Here is a 9,501-nt window from a genome sequence, read left to right as displayed (position 1 = left end):
AGGTTTCCCTTGTCCAGTCATGTCTGACTCTAGGGGGCAGTGCTCATCTCCATTTCTTAGTTGAGGGAGCCAGTGTTGTCCGAAGACACTTCTGTGATCTTGTGGCCAGAATGACTATATACAGAGGTACATGGAATGCTATTACCTTCACACCAAAGTGATGCCTATTTATCTGCTCACATTTGCATGCTTTTGAACTGCTAGGATTGCAGGAATTGGGGCAAGTAATGGGAGCTCACCCATTGTGTGGCACTTGCGTCGCGAATCTAGGCAGTTATCATTTCTAAGTGATAAGCTCAGCAATTTTAACTGCTGAGCCATTGTACCCTCAAATTAAATATATATCATCATCTAAAACAGGGGTGTCAAACTGGCAGACCGTGGGCTGGTGCATCACATGCAGGCCACGCCCACCCCTGCTCCATGAAAAACATTGCAATATGTCACATGATGGCAACATGACACCATGAGTTTGACACCCGTGATCTAAAAGAATATACTGTATGGCACTGTGGGAGATAGGTCTGACTATGGGATCCTGTCCACCTTCTTTCGAGTCTTTTTCCTATACCGTATTCAGACATGACACTTTGAATAAACTTAAGAAGAACAACCGATTGGACTCACAAAGGTAGCTGTGTCATAAACAGTAGGACTTCTCTCCCTTCTCATGTTTTCTTTATGTAAAATAAATGCCAGTTTCCAGATTCCTTTGTGATCTGGTTGAGAGGCAACTGGGAAGGAGAAATTGATCTTGTCATTTTAGAGTTGCTCCATTTTAGTGATTTATATATTATTCAGCCTGGTTTTATTAATACCACATCATGCTTCTGCTTCTCCAGCCTTGCTTTGGAGCAGTTGAAATGTTTACAAGAGTTGATGGCAAAATAGTGACAGATGAAGATTACCAAGGATTGGAAAAGAGGGAGCATGCTGTATCTCCCAGAATTCACCAACAAATGCCACTCTGGTCCCACTCACACTGGTCACCTGGTGGATCTTTCCCTGTTGCACCTAAACATGAAACAAACATGCCATTTTTGTGGTGTCCCCATAGTATTGCCTTCATCCAGGGGTGGAATTCAAATTTTTAAATAACTGGTTCTGTGGGTATGGCTAAGTGGGCATGGCCATGTGACTGGGTAGGCGTGGCTTTTTTTGCAGCATCCCCCCTCCCATTTTTTTGCCTCCTGGGCCTCAGGGAAGCCTCCAGAGGGGGGCATTTTTGCTCCCAGAAGCCTTCCCTGGGGTCCAGGAAGGCCAAAAATGGAGCGCAGGAGGAGGGGTGCAGCTCCTCCCCCTGCCCCCCTGCCCCTTTTTGCCTCCTGGGCCTCAGGGAAGCCTCCTGGGTGAAGCAGTAAGACAGCGGGGGAATCCCTGGCACAACTGATCATTGGAACAGCTGATCGTCAGGAGGGAAAAAAAAGAAATACCTGAAGGAGTGACTGGGTGGGGGAGAACGCACTCAGCGATGTCGCACATGCGCGATAAGGCCTGACTGGGAGGGGAGGGGGAGAGGGGCAGGGCCAGCCAGCGGCACGATTTGCCGTTCTCCAAACTGCGCAGAATCATAACCGGTTCTACAGAACTGCTGCTGCAATGGGTATAAAATTGGTAATTTTTTGCCTCTCATTATATTGGAGATGAAGTAGGTTTTGAACTCCAGTTTGAACATTTATTTGTCACTTTTGCTGAATCTATTGTTTTGTCTGGAATAGGGAGAGCACAACTTAACATTGCTGAATGCTGCAATTTAGAACTACACCAAACCTGGAATAGATATATTGTATTGCAGGGGTGGAATGCACTTCAGTTGTTATTGGCCCATTGCAATTTACACATGTTTGGGCTGTTTCTGCATGTTTCCCTTTCTCTAGTGAGTGTGAATGTAACTTATTATTTTGGATCTCTTCCAAAAGAATTGACTCCATTCTGTGGTAAGATGTTGTATCTTTAAACTGCATGTTTTGAAAACATTTTCAAAAGATATTTTTTCCAGTCCAGACTACACAAAGATAGTCCTTATGTTTCTTTTCCCTTTGTCAGAAAACTTATCAGCAATAATCCTGCACCTGCAGAATAAATTACGTTTCACATTACCAGTGGAAGAATGTTGTATTATATTTATGTAAATTATGTGTAATTTTTCATTACTGTACATTGGAAACTGGAAGCAGACTTGGCAATTGTTTTTAAATCTAGATGAAATTAAAAAGTAATGCTTGGCAAGCTTTGTGGTATGAAAGACTTAAGTCCATAATTTAAAACAAATATGGACAAAGTTTTACTACCCAGAGCTTTACCTTTGCTTTTATCTTTTTCAGCCACTGAGGGCCACACCATGAGTAGTGGTTAATCTTCCGTGAGGGGATTGAGCCATTTGGTTTTTTTAAAGTGGCCTTGGTATTTCTTTTATGCAAAAATAATGTGTTGTTTTATGTGTCCCCTCTCCTGAAACTGCATTGTTATTAAATTGAGATAGCACTATGGAATTGAGAGTGGCTGGGGGCTAGCTGCAAAAATGGATCTGAGGACCACCTGTGCACCCTGACTTAATACATTTGGCCAATTCTCTTCATTTAGCCTGAGGTACTATTGGATTAATGACTGAATTTGCATATTTAGGGACCGGTAGTAATTTTTACTTTTAGAATAAGCTATGATTTTTTTCCATAAATAGAAATTATTCAGGTTTTAGGAATGCTAAGGTAGGCTACAATAATGTCTGTTTATATAGGATTTTGGACTCTATAGATGTTTTCAGTGGCCATCTGCTTGGTCAAGAAAAATCTTATAAAGATGTTCTTCAACTTATGATCATTCATTTAATGACAGTTCAAAATTATGATGGTTTCAGAAGAAGTGACTTGTGACCTGTCCTTGAAGTTATGACCATTGACTACCCCCACAGCCGTGTGATTGCAATTCAGGCACCTGGCAACTGCATTTACAATGCAATGTCACATGATTACAGTTTGTAACCTTCACAGCCGGATTCTGACAAGCAGAGTTAATTGAGGAAGCCAGATTTGCTTAGCCAACCATGTGATTCATTTAATGACTGTGTGATTTGCTTAAGGACCAATTGAAGAATATATATATATATATATATTTTCTTTGGTGCTCTCTGAGCGTGGTTGTTTCCTTGCAGACATTTCATTACCTGACTAGGTAACATCTTAAGTGCTAGAAGGGAGTGGGATTTGCTTATATACAGTAGCTTGTCCACAGGGGCAATGTCTGCAAGAATACAGCCAAGCTCAGAGAGTATCAAGAGCTCCACAGCTTAACAACCATGGTAAAAATTATTGTAAAATTGGATCTAGTCATGTGAATACTCACTTTATAAACACAGTGGCTTCTGACAGAAATTCTGGTCTCAACTCAGGTTGTAACTCAAGGATTACCTATATGCTTGTTGTCTCTTCTCTCACTCCATGTTATTTACCAAATGTGTTTCATGGAGCTGGCGTTGACCAATGAAGCTGTAAACCTTGTGCTGTGCCAGAAGCATTTCCATCCAAAAAACTTGTAAGCTTGTCAAGAATGTGAGATGAGTGGCTAAATTCAATTCAATTAAAATAGTGCATCATGTATTGTAAAATTCTGTATTCTGGAAGACTTGATAAAGCCTAGAATAATTTAAGAAGCAGGAATTCAAGTGGGCTTTGTTTACTCTGGATACAGCAGGTCCTACAAACCAGTTTCTTCTGAGCTGGGAGGGATTGACTTGATCATTTAAAAAATGTCATATTTCCTTTTTGGTGCTAAATGAAGAGTAATCCCTACTTTGTTATTAATTGAAACAGCTCTTTATTTTCTAGAAATATGTGTTTGACTTTTATTTTTTGAACTTGAAAAGTGTAACTTTCTGTCATATCATGTTTTCAGTGTTTTATTTGCTTTTCTTCCACTTTTTCCCTTCTCCACACTTTACCAGTATTGTGTTAAGACACAACATTTCTTTGGTCCTCTGCAGTTGTATAACCTGCCCTAGGATCTTGTGCTAGTTATGTAATATCTTAGGACTGTTATACTTGACCATTATTTTATTTCCCTTTTTTTGCTGCTTTTGTATATTACAGAAAACTTGATGGAGTGTTGTAAGCAAATTATCCTTAGCCCCATCAGAGTATTTCTCTTTGGCAGAATCTCTGAGGTCTTGAAGGAAGAACTGAGCTCTTATAAATAAATAATAAAGCTATGTCAACAGCTGCACTTGAAGGAGCCTAATAAAATATTGGAGACGTATATAGTGTGGTCGGTGTCTGAATATTTGCATTCCTGCGTGCTCTTAACAAAAGGTTGGAGTAGCAGTCAGCTTCTGTTGGTTGTATCATGTGCCCACATATGCTTCCTCACAGTATTGAAGTTACGTATGCCAGTTACGCCCTTTCCTGGACTTAAAATTCCTACTCACGGTCACTCATGCCTCAGTCACTTCCCATCTTGACAACATATTCTACATGGGACTGCCCTTGAAGAGCATCTGGAAGCTCCAGTTGGTGCAAAATGCAGTGGCCCACATGGTTTTGTGCAGACCTCAGTGTACACATGTATTGCCTCTCCTGCAGGAACTGTGTTGGTTGCTGATTTGCTTCCAGATATAATTCAAAGTGCTGGTTATCACCTTTAAAACCCTTCATGGCTTTGGACCAAGTTATCTGAGGGACTGTCTCTTGCCAGTCATGTCTACCTGACCCACTAGAGTGGGGAGGCAAGGAATGTTATGAGTCAGGTAGATGTGACTGGCAAGAGACAGTCCCTCAGATAACCTGGTCCCAAGCCACGAAAGGCTTTAAAGGTGATAACCAGCACCTTGAATTGTACCTGGAAGCAAATCAGCAACCAACACAGTTTCCTAGGGAGATACACCTGGTGGGACCCAGAAGAAGGGCCTTCTCCATGGTGGCTCCCTCTCTCTGGAACATCATTCCCCGAGATTAGAATGGCCCCCACTCTAATACTCTTCTGGAAGGTGCTGAAGACCTGGTTCTGCCAGTGGGGCTGGGGAACCCAGAGTGGGATGGAGCCCATTAAATGGTTCAGGTGATGTTGCCTGGGTGAGGGGTGGAATGCTATTATTAATTGATTACTTGATTTTCTTTCATTAGTGTTATTTTTTTATACATGGTGTTTATATCCTTGTAAGCTGCCTTGAGTCGCCATGTGCAAACAGGCGGCAATATAAATTTTCTAATAATAAAAAACAATTAGTAACAGCAAGACACGGATTCTACCATTTTTCTGGTAGAATTGTGGTCCCTCCCCCCGTGCTGGCCACACAAAACCCCATAACTGATCAGCACAAAAATGATGAAGACTTAAAAAAAAAAAAGAATGGGAAATCCTACATGAAGTTTTGTTGGAAGAAGAAAAGACTTTAATTGATGGTTTAGAGGTCTAGGGGTTTAAAAGGATTGAAGAGGAAGGGAAAAAAATTAAGATGGAATATCTCAGGGGAAAGATGGATGGAAATCATTATTCTGTGTTCTTTCTTTTCTTTCTTTTTTTCTTTTATATATTTTTTCTTTCACTTTCAATACCTTCATTGCATTGGAAATTTTAAATAAAAAATATGTCTAAGATCCACACAGTAACTCTTTGGTTCGCACATGTTGGTTTTGCACGCAAGGGCAGGATAATCAGAGGCCTAGTTTTCTCTCCTCAGCCACCAGCTGAATTTGTCTCTAAGCAGCAGAGCAGTTGCCTCCGAGTCTTTTTCTGTTTAGTGTCAGTTGAGAAGAGGTGGGAACGAGGAAGGACCCTCCTGCATCCCAGGGGAAGAGGATGGAGGGCAGCCATCCAGGTAAGAAGGGGATGAGTACAAAGATGGAGACCGTCAGAGGGAAAAATCCAGAGCTATCAGAGGGGAGGCAGTAGTGTCAGGATATCTAGCAGAAGTAACTCCATTTTTAGAATAAAAGGGGTAGAAACCCCATTTGAACAAGGAAGGAGGATCACACAGACTTCCCCCTCCCCCACCATTTTTCTTTTTTATTGTAATATTGTAAATCATGATATCAGTTATTTTCAGAATATTTGATAGAAATAATGCCCATTAGTAGAACAGAAGGAGTGTTATGTTTGAGAGGAATAATAATATTGACTGTAACTGCGGTAACAAAGGTTGGAAGCCACTTCTTTAATTATTTTGTAAGTATATTGTTTCCTATACTTTTTTTCCCCTCTTCCTTTCTTCTTTTATATATTACTTATTTTTCTTTTAGTCAAGGGAAATTTCCCAATAAAAATTATTTAAAAAAAAACACAACCCAGAAACAGTAGAAACCCCATTGGAGCGAGGTAGAAGGATCAGGTTCTGTAAATTTCTTTTTTTCCCCATTCCCCCCCTTTATTGTAACATTGTAAATTATGATGCATGGTAGTATTTCAAGGGAGATTTCAATGCTGTCAGGTTTGTATAATACCATTAAAACTTACTAATGTTTTTATTTATTTAATAAAACCTTTTATTATTTCAAACAATAAATATTTACTTATTATTTTATTACTAACAAGCATAAAGTATTAAGATTTTTTTTTTAAAAAAGTATCCCAACTGATCCCTAGAGCCCACCTTTATTAACAGGATCTTAACACTTGGGGCACATGGGGCAGGGCCCCTAAAAACTGTAAGAGATTCTTGGTAACAATCATTAAACCCACATCCCGAGTCTTTCCGTTTGATATTCTGGAATATCAAGACCTGGTTATCAGGACTGGGACTCCCAGGTAACCAGAGACATGTTTAGATGGCTCCATTTTGGGGCTGGCTATTTTCATTCTCAGTGTGCCCATGGTTTGTATCTCTGTTTTTGTAATATTTAATGTGACTGTTATATTTTTAATAACCATGTTTTTTTATATGTAGTTTTGCCTGAAGTTTGTTGTATGCCACCCAGAGTCGCTTTTGGGGAGATGGGTGGCGATATAAATCTGATTAATATATAGTATAAATACATCAATCCATAAATAAATGGGTTTGATTCAAAGGAAAAACATCATTTCCTAAACTTCAAAAGGTGGCATGGATGCCATGCTAAAATGCAAATATTTCCATTATTAAAATGCTAATCATAAAGCATACAAATTCTCCATAACAATAAGAGAAAGAAGGAAGTATGTCAGCTAGGAAATAGATCACATTTCCAAGTAAAGATGTGCCAACTAGTAACCACAGGTTAAAAAGATAAAAGAATGAATACAGGGGGTATCTGGCAGTGGTCCTGCACAGCCATTGCCCAACCCTACACTTGCTATGCTGGGGTTCTTTTAATAAAGAAAATATATGATTCTCCACAAGTGTCATTTGGCTTCTTTTTTTTTCTGGCTTGGAGCCGAACACTGGGAAGGGTTTTTTTATTTCCTTCAGAAAAGCAGCAAGGAGAAAGGAGGGGCTCCTCACAAGATGTGGTAAAATTGTGCAATGTAGTTTCCACCCCAATCTCATTCATTTTATCACATTTCTCTCTCTTCTCAGCCAGTTCCCCCCCACTTTTTTTAAATGTTGTGGTTTACCGTTAGTGATAATCATTTGGCAAATGAGCGGTGGTTTTTCTTTACCCCCAGCTGCTCAATTCAAAAGGAAAGGAAATGATGGTTAAATAGGGCAATGGAAGAAATAGCTGCTAGATTGGTTCATTTCTCTCTTGCCAGGTGTGAGTGTTTAGGTTTTTTTAAATAGCTTTTTGAATAGTTTTTTTCTTTAACATCCATAAATGCTTGTGAACAGTGTATTGTCTGGGTCAATATTTTTAAACACCATACTACTATTACTAATATTTAGATATATATAATCATAATCTTTCAACTTCTAACATTTATGTATATGTGGTAATTATAATGTGTTCTATTATATATCAGAATGCATAATACTATTTCCTCAATTTCTACTTTCTACCTCTTTTTTTCTATCTCTTAATAAGATAGCCCACCCTATTAATAAGTATTCTGTATCTATCCATCATCTCTTGTCCATTTTAGAATTTCAACTCTTATTGTCTTTTTGGTAAATCTTTCATGCTTCTCCCTTGGAATCTTGTACATCACATTTATTTAATCTAAATATTCCATCTGCCACAACATCTATCTCTTGCTGTTGGATCTCTAGAGTATCCATTGGTAGTTCTTTCATCATTTTAAGGAAAACTTTCTCTTTATTCTCTTCTATGTTTTGAACTCTTAGAGGATAATCTGTCTGTTTCGTTTTAAGAATTATTACTAGATATTCCATTTCTTTCTCTGCTTATATCATTTTTGGATTTATTTCCCCTATTCTTTCCTCAGCTCCTTCTGGTTTCTCCTGTATTTTCTGATTTTTTTGTTCATCTTTTATTATCATTTGCTGAAGGTTTTCTAGACTCACATCTGTATCCTGCATCAATTTCATCATCTCCCTATGATTCCTTGTCATAACGTCCTGAATACATTGAAACTTCAATAATATTTATTTATAAAACATATTTGTTTTCCACAGTTGAGACATTTTGTAATGATTTAATGGGCTAATAATTGCTCAATATTCCACCAAGATCCCAATTGCCCAAAAGCACAAAAAATGCCAACATTAATAAAATTTACACAGTCCAGGAACTGTTCCTCAAAAACAAGATTCCCTTTTCTTGATATGATTTCTTCCAATAATCAAATAATTTTATCCACAGATTAAGTTACTTTTCACACTACTACAAGTTCCAGTCCGGGTTTTCTATATTTTAAAGTTTCATAGTTTTCCATTAAAAGTTTGTTTCACTTCTGTGTCCATAATCTTTCTCTGTGTATTATATTGCTGCTTTCTTAGCGTTTTGGAGAGTCTTTTTTTAAAAATCATTTTATTTGGGTTTAGATATCTAGTTTAGAAGTTGAAAGTTGTCTCACCCCATTCCAATCCTCTGCTACGAACTGCTTCAGTGCATAATCTTCTTATCCCAGTTGTCGCAGCTTCGGTCTTGCCAAAACAGCTGTCATCTCTGCTGCCTATCAAGAGGGTTTCTTTGGATCAAGCGAGGAAACTGCTGTTTTTTCATGATCTACAAAGTATCCCTCCTTCTTCACCATCCCTCCAGGGTGGCTTTGACCCTATAGAGTCTCCTAGCAAGCAAGTATTGGCTGGGTTTTGTGATGCTCCGTGGAGCGCCACTATCCCATATCCATCCTGCTGCGACACCGGTAAGGAGTTGAGTGTTTAGATTTTGAGATTTAGAATTTCCTGCTGGATTTAAGTTGAGTCTTCCAAAATATTAAGTACTAAACCCAAGAAAAATAAGCATTATGCTATGACAGGATGATGTATTTTTGATGGTTAGATTTATATCCTTAGGAATTCAAGGTGGCATATATAGCGCTCCCTCTTCCTCTATATCTGCACACACAAAAACAGAAACAGATTATGCTGAGAATTATCCAGTAAACTGCTGTGGCTGAGAAGGCTTGGATTTAGTGTTCCCTGCTGCTAGTTTTTTTACCCTAGACAGGGAAGTTATGTACAGCAAAGCTTGG

The sequence above is a fragment of the Pseudonaja textilis genome, chromosome 2 (genome assembly GCF_049901715.1).
Source record: "Pseudonaja textilis isolate UNSWEBS1 chromosome 2, rPseTex1.2, whole genome shotgun sequence".
Classification (NCBI taxonomy): Eukaryota; Metazoa; Chordata; class Lepidosauria; order Squamata; family Elapidae; genus Pseudonaja; species Pseudonaja textilis.
Note: the sequence above shows the minus strand (reverse complement) of the source record.